Source organism: Cebus imitator, unplaced genomic scaffold (genome assembly GCF_001604975.1).
Source record: "Cebus imitator isolate Cc_AM_T3 unplaced genomic scaffold, Cebus_imitator-1.0 Scaffold58, whole genome shotgun sequence".
In the NCBI taxonomy this organism is placed as follows: domain Eukaryota; kingdom Metazoa; phylum Chordata; class Mammalia; order Primates; family Cebidae; genus Cebus; species Cebus imitator.
This window is the reverse complement of record NW_016107373.1, coordinates 2,914,408-2,928,386: the sequence shown is the minus strand read 5'-3', so window position 1 is coordinate 2,928,386 and position 13,979 is coordinate 2,914,408. Positions and strand designations below refer to the sequence as shown.

Sequence of the window (13,979 nt, the reverse complement as noted above, 5' to 3'; positions counted from 1 at the left end):
CTACAAATGAACGGTGACAGATAAACCTCGCCTGCCAGGGGACTCGGGAAATATACAGGCTTATAAAATTGCCCTGGGACATTCCAACTTGGAAGGCACAGACGCATCTAAAATCTACCAAAACGTCTGCTCATGGGATCAGTTGCTCACTGCTTCATCAAAAGCTCAAGCGCTCGTGCTATACTAATGCCCTAAGAAGTGAAGGAGGGACTTGGGCAGCCTTCCAGGGCCTAAAACAGCAGGTCGGGGTGTTAGACCTTGGTGAAGAGGCAATGGTGAGCTATAGAAGGTTTTTGAGCAGGAGAGGGACATGGTCCAGGCTTTGCTCCTGAAGATCTGTCTTCCTGCCTGGTGGAGGATGGAGTGGAGAGGCAGCAGGGAGACTGTGGAGGTTATAGCTGGGAACTGGGTGAGAGGTGATGAGCGCTCGGTTAGGGAGGTGGGGTCCATGGAGGGGGTGGTCAGAAGGGAGGGGCCTCATTAAGGAGATGTTTCCAGGTAGATGGGACTGAGGTGTTGGGGGAAAGGAAGAGAGAGTAGAATTCAAAGGCCCAGAAGTCTGGGAGACTGAATGATTGGAAGCATTCCTGGAGGAATGCCGTTTCTGGAGCAATAACAACAGTAATTGCTGTATAGACCTTCTCTCTGTCAGGCACTGTGCTTTATGGCTTTCGCTGTGTTAAATACTCAGAATCCCCTCAGGTGATGACTGCCATCGTCTCCATCTTACACATGGGGAAACTGAGGCAGCGTTACCTTGAGAGAGATTACCTAGCCAGTAACTGGTAGAGCCAGGATTCCACTCCAGGCAGCTGCCTGCAGAGCTTCTGTGGGTAACGCCCACCCACACAGCTCTCCATCCACAGGCCTGCAGGAGGCCGTCTTTATTTGTGGAGTGGACACACACTTTCAAGCTGAAGCGCTGAGAGGAGAGGGACCAGGGCAATTTAGGCTTCCCGTGCAGAAGCAGCATCTCAGCGAGGCCGCAGCCCTCTGGGGCTCCCGGTTCTGTGTGGTGGGGACATCAGCCCAGAAGATTAATGAGAGGGCAGGGGAGGGAGGAAGGGAAGGAAAGGAAAGGAAGGAAGAAAAATTGCTGCCCATTATACCTGTCCTTTGGCAAGGCCAGGTAATTAGCAAACCCTCGGCAATAAAATATTTTGTTTTGGTGTAATTGCAAAGTAATTATGCGGTATGGGTTGTGTATTAATCGTGTTGATTAATTACACTCAATTAAACATCTGCTTGATAATCGTGTACAGCCTGAGGCCGAACGTTTATATACATACACACACGCCTGTGCCACATGCAAAGCTCCTTGGGCTCTGCTCACTGTGTGTGTGTGTGTGTGTGTGTGTGTGTGTGTGTGTGTGTGTGAGACGTGGGTGTGTTTGACAGTCAGTCCCTGGCTGAGTTAGAGACCCCTCCCTCCCCCACCATGCAATGACCACTTTGTTCCCCAGCCATGCCACCCTGTGGCCTGTCTCAGAAAAGAACATGAGGCCAAATGTCTCCTGTCTGTCAGGGCTGCCCGGCCAAGCTGGGTTGGCACAGGGGCTCAAGTGCTCCACACGTGGCCGTGTGCTGCCATGCCTTAGAACTCACTGCACTTTGCCACCAGTCCCCTCCGGCACCCTCTTAGACTGTGTTTGGCTTTGAGGACCCTTTCTTAGGCAGATTCCTTTTCCCCAGCTGCTAGAGAAGGTTCTCATTGTAGGAACCACTTGGGCTGAGGCCCAGGTACCAGCACAGCACACCCATTAGGACTGGATTTAGTGACCTGATCTCGGCCACTGTGGGGACCAAAGCAGGATGCTGACCTGCGTGAGGAGCCCTGGTTCTCACCTGGATCCTACCTTTGCTGTGTGGTCTTGAGCCAGCCACTCACCTTCTCTGTCTCTCTGCTTCCTGGTCTATAAAACAAAGAAATACTGAGCTCAGAGGCCTCCAGGGGCCCTTCCCATGCTGCTGTACTCAGATTCTAATTTGCTGTGTACTAATTAGGAATCGGAGACAATTTCAGTTCAATACATATGATCCTCAGTGAGTAAACAATTGGAAATAATTCCCTCCTTTATGACTTCCCAGAGACTCACTCATGAGCAATGAGAACCCAGCTGAAATCAATAGCTTTTATTTCTCAGACAGAGAAATTGCAGATTCCATGAACTGCTGGGCATTGCAATTCATTCTTGTATTTTAAAATTTTATGTTTATGTTTATGGACTGCCATTAGATAATATGGATTCATCCTGAAGGTTGTTTTTTTCATTAACTCATTTTACTTATTAGTTCACATTTATAGCTTGGGTTTAATAAGCACATTGTGCAAAAGTCACGAAATACCCTTCTTCTTTAACAATATTTTAAAATCAAGACTCCTTTCTGAGTCATCTCAGGTTTATTTGCTCATAACTTGCTTCTCCTGTGATTTGACCCCCAGCACAGCCATCTCTAGCCTGTTATTCAACCTTGAGCTTGAGTGTCTTTATTCGTAATATGGGAAAGACATCACTAGTTAATAAAAGTAATAAATTTTAAAAGCTAGGATTCAGCAATCACTGTATTCAAAGTGGTTCTCATATGTAAGCTGGTTGAATCTCACATTCCTATGAGGTGGCTTTATTTTTTCCCACTTTGTAGGGGAAGAAACTGAGGCCCAGAGAGGTTAAATGACTTGCCTGAGGCCACACAGTTGGTGATAGTGGCAGAGCTGGGATGCAAACCCAACATGTCTGTGTGAGTCAAGCTGACACCTAAAATTAACCCTCACAGTGTCTAAATCAGCTACCACCTTGCCTTCCACCTCTACCCTTGGCCTGTCAACAGCCCTTTGTCCCCCCAACCCTACCCCCCACCAGGCCCCACCCATCCTCCTTCCATCCTCTGGTTTTCTGTTCCCGCTTGCCTGGGCTTCTTGCTGCTTTTAATCTCCAGAAAGGACACTTCTGCCCTATGATCATCAGTGGCTCCCCATTGCCTGTGGATAAATTTCATCATCTTTGGCCTGGCATTCAAGGACCTTCATCATCCACCCCTTGCCTTCGGTTTCTGTCTCATTTCCCACTCCGCCCCAACAGGCAGGCTTAACTCATGGTCTTGAATACCTACCCACACCTGGGGAGCCCCATACCTTTGCTCGCCCTGGTCTCTCTGCCTATGGTGCCCTCCTGTCATCTCCATACATTCCGATCTTCCCCCTCCTCCAGGATGCCTTCCCTGGGGCCTCTCACTCCTCTGAATTCATAATGATATGATGAACCCCTCCTTAGCCACCTGGAGGCCACCTGCTGTGTGAATGGCCTTCTGGTTTCTGGCAAATCAATTCCAGCTATGATGTTCATCGTGGATAATGGCGAAGAAAACGAGACATCTAGGGGCTGCACAGAACTCTGTTTTTGAGCCTGAGGATTTCGTAGATGAGGAAACTGAGGCCCAGAGGTGGGGAAAGAGGAACTTGGGTAAAAGAATCCACTGAATTCTCAGTCCAGGCTCCCTGGGGATTTCTCTGCTATTTCCTGGGCTATCTTGATCACTAGGATTAGAACTACCACTCTGTTGCTGATCACTGCACTTTACAGTTTGCATGAACTTGACCTAAGATAGGCATCTCAGCTGCTCTGGGAGGTTTCACCAAGGCTCAGAGAGGTGGGTTGCCTGCCTCGACCACACAGCCAGTGTCTAGCAGTGGAGCCAGGCCTGGAATGCCAGTCAGGCTGTGCCACAGCTGTGCTCTCCCCCGCTCCCCATGGATGCTGATGCTCACTGGCATGGCTACCTGCTGGCAGCAGCCTTGTGTTTATGCCAGGATGTCCTGGCTGAAGCAGGCAGCTAAAGAATGAAGGAGACAGAGCCAAGGAAAATGCCAGGCCAGGCCTCAGTGAGAGGGATCTGGCCTCAAGTAGCGGGGGATCAGAAGACAGGTGACATGGGCCAGGCCCAGCTCACTGCCCTCAGAGCTGGGCTTCCTGGACTGTGGGGATGACCAGGGCCTTGTGACTGCCCACTCCCAGTCGCATCCACCACTCAGTTGTGTCCTCCCCAACTGGCATTTCTGGGCCTGGACTTGGGAAAGGAGCTTTATCTGAGGATGACACACATGTGCATTTACAATGACACCTGTTCACACACTGAATCCCGCCGACACACAGATGCATGTCCACCCCCACATGCTGCTGACAGTCATGCACACATGCGTGACACACGTCCTCCTCAATGTCTCTAGTTCACGCTCTATTTTAAACAATCTAGGTGGCAGCATCCCACAGTGATCGAGAGCTTCCACTCATAAAGCAAATTGGGGTTCAAATTCAGTCTATTTCACAGCTGTGTGTCTGACAGTTACCTAGCTTCTCTGGTCTTCAGTTTCTCATCAATAAAACGGGAATGATAGCGCTTAGAATGAAGTGGGTGGACACATGTAAAGCACTGACCACAGGACCTTTCTGTCTCATTTCTACTCAGCTCCCACAGGCAGCGTTGGCCTGTGGTCTCAAACACCTGCCCCCTACCCTCACGTCCAGGTATCTCCATGCCTGTGCTCACCCTGGGCCCATTGCCCACAGCGCCCTGCTGCCGTCTCCACACACCCATGTCTGCCCCCTCCTCCAGGAAGCCTTCACATGCCCACGGGAGTTAGAGGAGAAGCTCCTCTTCCTGTGAGTTATTAGAAGCGCAGGTTTCAAAGCTGGCCTGAGAGATGGTAGAGACTGATGGAGGGTCCGTGATCCTGTTTCACAGATGGAGAAACTGAGGCTCCATGCAGGGGAGGGTGTGCCTGAGTGTTCACAGCCAGTTAGTGTGGTATTGGGACTGGAACCCCGGACTCCTGCTTGTGAGTCTACAGCTGTCACTTCCTTCCGAGAGTGAAGACTCCCTCCTCCATGGATCTGTTAGTTGGGTGGGTGTTCTGGTTTTCTCAGCCAGTTTGAGGGAACATGGAAGTGGGGGGAAAGATGGAGGCCAAGGGGGTCCCCAGATGAGTCTCTTTATCAAGTGTGTGATGGTGCGTTACAGAGAGGAGTGGGGATGCTGGGGAGGAGAGGCCCAGAGAGGCTGAGAGAGACACACAGTGGGGACTGGGACAGGGGTGGCTGCAGCATGAACCACGGGTGACCCTGGTGAGCCTGTAAGGACAGCGTGGCTGTGGATGCTGCTACCGAAACCATCTCTGTGGTCACCTCTTTCCTGCAGCCTTTTATTTATTTCTTTATCATGCCCTTTTGGAAAACGCTGGGAACACCACCCCTCCTGGGGAATCCTCCCTCCCATCCCTCCCCAGTTCACACCGTCTGGTGTGACATTCGTGCTCACCAGCTTGCAGAGTGCTAATGACATTTGCATTTTGCTGGCTGGCGAAATGTGGGTTGTGCTTGGTGACTGGGGTAAGGGGATCCTACAGGCAGGTGGGAGGTTCCCAGCCTAGAAGGAGGGGCAGGCTTGCTGGACTGGGGGCCCAGACTCTGAGATGTAGAGAAAAGGGAGAAGGTGGGTGCAGAAGAGACAAATGGCTGGCGGAATTTAGAGAGGCTGTTTGTCTAAAGACTTGCCAGGAACACAAGGCAGCTCCAAGTCCGGTGTTCCACCTCTCCTGGCATGCACTGCGCTATCCTCCTCTGTGCTGCCTCCTTAGCATTTATTGAGCAATTTCTATATGCCAAGTGCTCCTCTGTGGGCTTCACAGACTTATGAAAGTCATTTTAATTCCCAGCAATCCTCGGGAAAAGATGCTATTACTATTCCTATTTTACAAATGAAGAGTCTGAAGCTCTGAGAGGACCCCTGACTTCCCTCTTCTGGAAAGATGTTGTGCCAGCCCGTGGCCAAGGTCTACATGCTTCCAAAGCCCATGCTCTTGGCCACTGTGGGCAACCTCCTGTTCCTTGTCTGGGCTTGAGCAGAGCCAGGAAACACTTGTCTGCTGAGGCCCACGACTGGGTGGTGAGCATCCTCTCCCCTCCCCCACCACAGCATGCAACAGGCTCCTGCTGTGCTCCTGGGGCTGCTCCAGTTTGACAGCTACAGAGGAGGGTATGGCCCGAGAGAGGCTTCAGCAAGAGTCAGGAGAGACTCAGAGTCTAGGCCTTCCTCTGACACCAACTTGCTGCTGTGTGACTCCGAGCAAGTCAGTGCCCCTCTCTGGGTATCAGTCTCCTTATTGGTGGAAAGAGGCCATTGGTCTGGCTGCATTGGAGCATCCTGGGAATGCATTTTCTTGCATTGAAGAAGCTTCTCTCCAATCTGCTTGGGCCCATGGAGTTGCCTTGCACTCAGACATACAAATTATGTTTTACATCAAAGCAAATCATGAAACATTTGCCTCGCCTCCTCTCCCTTCTGCAAGGGGCCTAAACTAGGGTTTAGGCTAGTTGCAGGGGGTAGGATGCTTATGTATTTTTACCCCACACACGTGTACTCAGGCACATGCATACCTTTGTGTCTTAGGATTATTTCCAGCCTACTTCAGTCAGATCTAGATGTTGAGTCCCCAGTCCAGATGCTCACCCCCAGGCTCCCGCAGTCTTGGTTTCATCACCCCGCCTCCTGCAGGGCTGGGAGAGCCTTGCAAACGGAAAGAAGAGACCTCGGCTCTGGCAGGTAATCACGACTGCGTGTGCTTCTCTCACAGGTGAGCATCTCCCAGACAGCCTCAAGCTTCAGGTGAGCTGAGCTTCTAACACTGCTACAAAGCAACTGGAACCCCTTGAATTTGATTTCTGGAGACGCAGGCATAATCCTTTTGCAGACGTCTCAACGCTGGCTCTCCAGGTAACAGGGTTTAGGCGTGTGCAGCAGGGGGATTTTTGCTACTTTTGTTGTTGTTGCTGTTATTGTTGCTAAGGGTAACCGTCAGCAGGGCGCCTGTTATTCTCCATCATTCATTCTCTCTCGTGGATTAGTGTCTGTCTCCCCCATCATGCCAAAGGTCCATGGCAGGATAGTAAGGGGTGCAGATAGCATGAGTGGATCTGAGCCAGGGTTGCTGGGGACTCACTAGATTCACCAAAAAGATAACCCTCAGAGGGGCCGGATAGCTGAGAAGGCTGAGGTGCAGGCTGGCCCATCGGGTTGCTGGCTCTTGGCCCCCAGGCTCACCTGGGGAAGGGTGGAGCTGTTGTCCAGGTAAGCAGGAACCAATGGTGGGTCAGAAGTAAAGGCTGGCTGCAGTGGGTGGCGAAGAGGGCAAAGGCTGAACTGAGGTCAGATGCTGCGTCATTTGGGAGCCAACATTCAACTTAAACTGGATTAAGCAAGATAGACCATTTTATTAGTTTTTTTATTGGTTTCTAATATGGTGATGATTTGGGGCCTATTTATAGGTTTCAAGGCAGGCAGGGCTGAATCCAGGGCTCAAATGCTGCTGTTAGATAAAACTGTGTCTCATCACATCCGGGTCCTCTGCTTCCCTCCTTGTGACCGTCAGTCCTCGGCAGGCACTTGCCATGTGGCAGCAGGGCAGGGACCTGCAGCTCCAGATGGACGACTTTCTCATTTCAAACTCAATGGAAGGAAGCTTCTTTTTCCCAGGACTTCCAACAAAAATCCCAGAGTCGAGGCTTATTGGATAATCTTGGGTCACATGACCACCTCTGACCAATGACTGAAACCTGGAGGCTAAGATATGCTGATCGGCCAGACTGGGCCAGTGGTGGGTGGTGGACCAGTGGTGGGTGGTGGTGGCATGGTGAGGTCAGGAGGTGTCATGGGTTGGGGAAGTCAGCCTGAATACATGAAAGGGGATGGACTTCCAAGGGAAAATCTAGGCATTATTTTTAGAAAAAGGAGAAAGAATGCTGAGCAGACAAAACAGCAGATTCTCCCCATTGGTGTCATGGTGGGAGTTGGGGGCGATGAAGTGCCCAGGTGGTTGCATGTGTCCCAGTTGGGGTCCTTCCTGTGATTTATGGTACCAGCATTGGCCTCTCTCTGAGTGCCTCATTTTTAGTGAACCTAGCATCTGAAAGCCCGACTTTCTCTCTCTCTCTCTCTTTTTCTCTCTCTCCTCTCTCTCTCTCTCTCTCTCTCTCACACACACACACACACACATACACCCACCCATACATCTGATGGATCTGCAAGTGGTGCTTCACATTCCAAAAAGATTGTTCCAGACAGTCCTTCTCATAAACAGCGCCTGCACTCTTTGATGGCTGCGCCACTATTTCAGCCACCCCAGCGCCTAGCCACCTTGGGTAGACCTCCACTCACTGGAAAAGCCTTTTCCTTCTTCCCCCACCTCAACTCCTTCATGGCTGGGGGAAGTTTCTTGAGCCTCTTTAGGGTTTATTTGCCCTAAATGAGCCCTTTCCCAGAAGACCAGCCTCAGCCTGGCTTTTCTGAAGCCCCTTAGAGTGATTGGGGGGAAGAGGGGGGTGGGAGCTAGTTGAGCGGAAGCTCTGTCTCTGGGGGCACGAGGGTCCACGTGGCCAGGCCAGCCTGGCAGCCCTGCTGCCCTCCACTGCGCCAGCTGTGTCCTGCATTTAGGGTGTGGCATGTGATTTCATTTAAGAAAAGATTCCTCTGTGGAAAAAAATACTGAAAACCACAGCTTGTGATGCTGCCTCCCAGGCAGCTGCGGCCAGGCACATTGTCAGATCTGCCCCTTGCTTGGTTTTGGTCAACCACAAACCTCCTGGCCCTCCCCCAGTCCTTCTCTCGCTCTCTGTCTCGCCTGTGGGCTCCGAAGCTCTGAGTCACCATGCAGCCAGCTCAGCGCTCAGCACCACCCTGCCTTATATGGTGAGCTCAGCACCTCTGGGTCAGTGAGTGCTAATTCATTTATTCAGCCAACGTCTATCGAGTGCCTACCGTGAGCCAGGAGCTGTTTTAGATGCTGGGAATTGAGAGTGAGCAAAGCCCAAAGGTCCCTGTCCTCGGGGTCCCCTCCCTCTCCTCTTGGAGACCACCCGGGGGCAGGACCCTCCTCTGGGTGTCTTGCCCCCAACCCCTCGCCCGACGTCTCGCACAATGCTGAACCATAACTGGGCTGGCCTGGTGGGTATGTCGGTCAGTTCCTTTCCACACCATTTGTAAAGCCCCACACCTGTGCCTGATGCAGCAGAACTAGCAGAATGACTTGGTTCTCAGCCTTTAGGACTTGGGGTGTGAGGTGCAGCTGGTCATGGCCCTGGGGAGGAGGAAGGGCACCTGTTAGAGATGTGTACGCAGACCTGCTCTGGAAGTGTGCACCTGTTAATAAAACGCGTCAGACAAGCTCTCCTTCTCAGGCATTCTTCATTCATTCAGATGCACTCAACTGGCACTTCGGAGGCCAGTTCTAAGGGAGACCATGTCAAAGTCAAGACATCAAAGGTGCCGGGCGCAGTAGCTCACACCTGTAATCCCAGCACATTGAGAGGTTGAGGCGGATGGATCACGAGGTCAGGAGTTCGAGACCAGCCTGACCAACATGGTGAAACCCCATCTCTACTAAAAATAAAAATATTAGCTGGGCATGGTGGTGCATGCCTGTAATCCCAGCTACTCAGGAGGCTGAGGCAGGAGAATCACTAGAACCCAGGAGGTAGAGGTTGCAGTGAGCCAAGATTGCACCATTGCACTCCAGCCTGGATGACAGATCCAGACTCTGTCTCAAAAAAGAAAAAAAAAAAAAAGTCATCAGGGTAAAGAATGGGAAGGTCCAGAGCAGAAATACAAAGGAAGGCTTGGGGGTTCAGAGCCATAGGGAGATGTTCCTTCTGCACATTGGTGGTGTAAGATCAGGGGATGCAAGGTCTGTGAGCTGCGCCTGGATATGGGCCAGGTGAGGACACTAGGAAGGGCGTTCAGGAGGAAGACACAGCAAGAGCAGAGGCCTGGTGGTGGGACCCTGAGGCTTGAAAGACTGTGCTGGGCAGGAAGCCAGATGGTTGGTCAGCCTTCTTTCCCACAGGCCTCCAGGCTTGGCCATGTTGGGTCTGAGGCCATCTTGTCTTCAAGGCTGCTTTCAACTACAGCTTGCGTGTGGCGTGGAGTAGCTCCTCCCTTTTCCTTTCGTCCTCTTCGAAAAGAGGTGATGCCGCATGAAGAGATGGTGCCGCATGAAGACCAACAGTTCCTAATCCTCTCATTCCTGAGATACTTTACGGAGCTTAGGACTCATTTTCACTTAGAGCATTGCAAGCAGCCGGCCTGGTGGCAGACCCTGGGCTGGAAGTTGGGAGACTTGGGTTCTTATCCCTGCTGCGCTACTGATGTCCTTAGCCTTCTGGCTGATAGTTTGTCAAGCTCCTTCCGGCTTGAAACGTTGTATTCCATGTCAGACCTGGGCTCAGATCTGAGCTCTGCTAGCAGTATGGCCTCAGTACTCTTGTCTGTAAGTTAGGAATAATAATAGCACACTTCTCATAGGACTGCGTGAAGATGAGAGGAAATACTTGCCTGACGGGGATCAGCATTCATTGTAGCACTGATGCTATTGGTGGTGTTATTATTCATACTTCAATTGTATTAATATAACTCTGTGGGAGTCTTCAGTGTATAGGTGCCTGTTGGTCCATGTCCCAAAACACTTGGGGATGGGGTGAGGGGGTCACACCCCTCCCATCTCCAAATAGCGATGGGGGTGGGGCTGCCTTACCCAGAATCACATTTATTCATTCATTCACCAACACTTCATTGAGCACTTGCTGTGTGCCTGGCCCTCTGAGAAGCACATGGGGTCCTATTGGATAGGATATTCAGGGTCCCTGCTCTTAGCAGCTCAGGTCTTCAGGCCGAGACCTTGCGGGGAAATCCCACCCCAGCTTTCCATGGCACCCGAAGCTTTGTCCCACCCTCTCTTGCCATCTTGGGTCTAAGGCCTAGGTGAAGTGCCAGAGAAGCCACTGAAATGGACTGGTCCAGTGTTGTATCTGTTCGTAAAGGATGGGCTGGATTGCCAAGGCCCAGCACAGCATCGTGAAAACTAAAGTATTTCAGAGGGGAAGATGGGCTGGCCCCTGGGCACCAATGGCGAGGACATGTTTCATTTTCACCCTACTATCATGCTTGTTTGGATCCTGAATAGCAAAGAGTTCTGGTTATTTCTGGAGGACGCCAAGCCTGAGTGTGGAAGGTGCTGGGGTCCAGCCTGCCCCTGTGTTTGCCTCGTGTTCTCCTGGTGGTTGTGGGTATCTCACCCTCTCTGGTCTCTGGCAGCCAGCAGAACCTGGCATGTGAAGCATCAGCCAGCAGCTGGTGAATGGATGGATGGGGGAAGGATCACAGCGGACTCACTAGAATCCATGTTGTCCCAGCGTCACCCAGGGTGGCTGGAGACACCAATCTCTTGGCTTGTTTTTTCGTGACAATTTGATCTTGGCTCCCGTGGAATATCAGGAATTTTTAAGCAGTGGAATGGACGCAAAACAAACGGCTTTTGAGCTTATCGACTTTGTCAGTTTCATTTCAGGGAGGCAGCCTGGTGTGTACCCTGATTTAAGGACCAGCACTTGCAAATGCCAGCTCCGAGGCTGGCTGACCTTGGGCACGTTATTGAGTAGCTCTCAAAATCTAGTCTCTCACCTAGAAAATTGTGGCACTAATGGCATCATAGGGCTGTGATGAGCTTTAGATTAAATAATGAGTGTTAAAACATGTAGTAGAGCTCTGGGCACGTGGCAAATGCTCAAGAAAAGATGATGATGGTATATTTAATGACCACCCGTAAGCTATTTGGTGCATCTTCTTGCTCCCACAAGGGTTTTTGTAGACTATTTGCATTTGTAAGACAAAAAATTACTTTGAAAAGTTATTATTACGCAAGCAATATATGCTTCTTACAAATTCAAATGATCTGGAAGGATTTAAGTTAAAAGGGAAATTCTCCTTCCCTCCACCTGCTAACCCCATCAGTCCCTTTCCCTAGCAACATGCTCTTTGAATGTGGAGCTCTTCAAGACTAAACTTTTTCATTTTTTTTTTTTTCTTAAGTGCAGGGGACAGGAATGCAGTCAGGAGGGGACAGTAGCCTGGTGGCTGTTGCAGCCAGTTGTCGCCCAGGCTAAAAGTCCTGAGTCTGGTGCCCAAGGGTCCCAGTGGAGCAGGAACAGTCTGCGGTCCTTTGCACAGCCTGGCGTCCCACCGCCTGTTTGTTCTGAGCCATGGGGGTCTCCAGCACTCTCTGGGGTCTCAGAATCCTGGGGATGGGAGTGGCATGAGCTGAACCACATTCAGGCCAGGCTTGGAGTATCAGGCTCACAAACAACATGGATGGCTACCTGCCAGGGGCCCCTCTTCTGTCACGGTGCCCCAGGGCTCAGTCCAGCTCCAGCTTCTGTGACCCTGGCAGCACAACCGATGGTTCCCGCTCACCTTCGGACTGTCTGCACTCCCAGCTGTGCCCTCCGCTGCCACACTTGGGCAGAGGTCCAGGTCCAAGTGATTACAATTGGCATTAAGCTGCAGCAGGACTGGCATGGGGCCGAGCATATCGCCAGTGCTAAATGGACTTGCAGCAGGTACAAGGCGTGCCATCTGCCTTTGTTTCTCTAAATCTGATTTACTCTGCCCTCAGCTTCCTCTGCCAGTTTGAAAGACATTCAATCCCAGTCATGTTGGGGAGGGGCTTTCTTGCCACCTAGGAGCACGTAGGAGTCTTTGTGGCCTTATGCGATCCAAAACATTTGGGAAAGGCTGCCAGACTTGAGCCCGCACAGGGGACCCGAAGACGGGCTTCTTTGCCAATCTCAGGGTCTAGTGAGGGCAGCCGGACAGCCACTATTTCTGTGCTAGCCAGGGCACAGCTGTGGCCTTTGGTTGCAACTCCAAGCTATGAGCTTTGGTGTTGTCTCCCGACCGTTCCCTGGCATCTCAGGATCAGCCCATCAAAGTCTGATCACCTCTTGGGAGAGCTGTTCTGGGAACAGGGCACCTGAACTTGTAGCTTTTGGATCCCACCAATTTGGCTGATCTCCAGAGACACTCACTACCCCTGCCCTCCTGCTGCTTCCTCTGTTGCTCTTCTCTGGAGGCTCACACCCCGGCCACCTTCATTTGCTCTGGCCTAAGCTGTCTTCCTAGGCCCAGCCACTTTTCTGTCTGGCCTGGGAAACCAGCCGCCCCCAAGGCATAGGACCCAAAGACTTGCCCACCGTCTTGGGAAAGAAGAAAGAAGAATGCCCACTGCAGAGTGAACACATTGGGAAAAAAAGTCTCAAGACATTATCCTGCCACTCCCATTGGCTGCAACAAATGCATCAATACCTTTCATTCAAGTATTGATTGAGCACCAACCTTAAAGCAGATTCTTTCAGAGACTGGAGGTGGAAACTCAAAAGACCAACCTCAAGTTGATGTTTAAGTTGCAGTTCTCAAACATGATCCTCAGACCAGCAGCACCAGCATCTCCTGAGAACTTGTTGGATATGCAGATTTCCAGACCTCCACCCCAGACCTACTGAATCAGAAACTTGGGAGTGGAGAGGCCCAGCACCCTGGGTTTTGAGAAGCCCTCCCGGAGATGATGCAAACGCCACTTCAAGGGCCCCTGAGGGCCACAGCAGGCAGCAGTCTGTCTAATGCACCTTGATGTAGCAGCCCTGACCAGGTGATACACGCTAGGGAAGGGGGAGGTACTGGAGAAGGCTTGGTTTATGAATGTCTTTTTTTTTTTAATTATAATTTAAGTTCTGGGGTACATGTGCAGATCTTGCAGGATTGTTGCATAGGTACACAATGCAACAGTGCCATGGTGGTGTGCTGTCTCCATCCCCCCGTCACCTCCATCAGGCATTTCTCCCAGTGTTATACCTCCCCAACCTCCCCACTCCCCACTGTCCCTCTCAAGCCCCCCATCCCCCAACATACCCCAGTGTGTGATGTTCTCCTTCCTGTGCCCACATGTTCTCATTGCTCAATACCCTCCTATGAGTGAGAACATGCGGTGTTTGGTTTTCTGTTCTTGTGTCAGTTTGCTGAGAATGATGGTTTCCAGGTTCATCCATGTGCTATGAAGGACACGAACTCATCATTTTTTATGGCTGCATAGTATTCCATGG

General features: G+C 51.3%; 1 protein-coding gene across 6 annotated transcripts in view; it reads left to right on the top strand.

Annotated features, from left to right (window-relative positions):
* The window catches only part of TSPAN18 (tetraspanin 18), a 204,276-nt gene that overhangs the window by 128,143 nt on the left and 62,154 nt on the right, over positions 1-13,979 (top strand). For all 6 annotated transcript variants that reach the window (XM_037738873.1, XM_037738874.1, XM_037738870.1 and 3 more), the window contains one exon: positions 6,629-6,768. The gene's annotated coding sequence lies outside the window, so the exon portion shown is untranslated. The remainder of the gene's footprint in view (positions 1-6,628; positions 6,769-13,979) is intronic.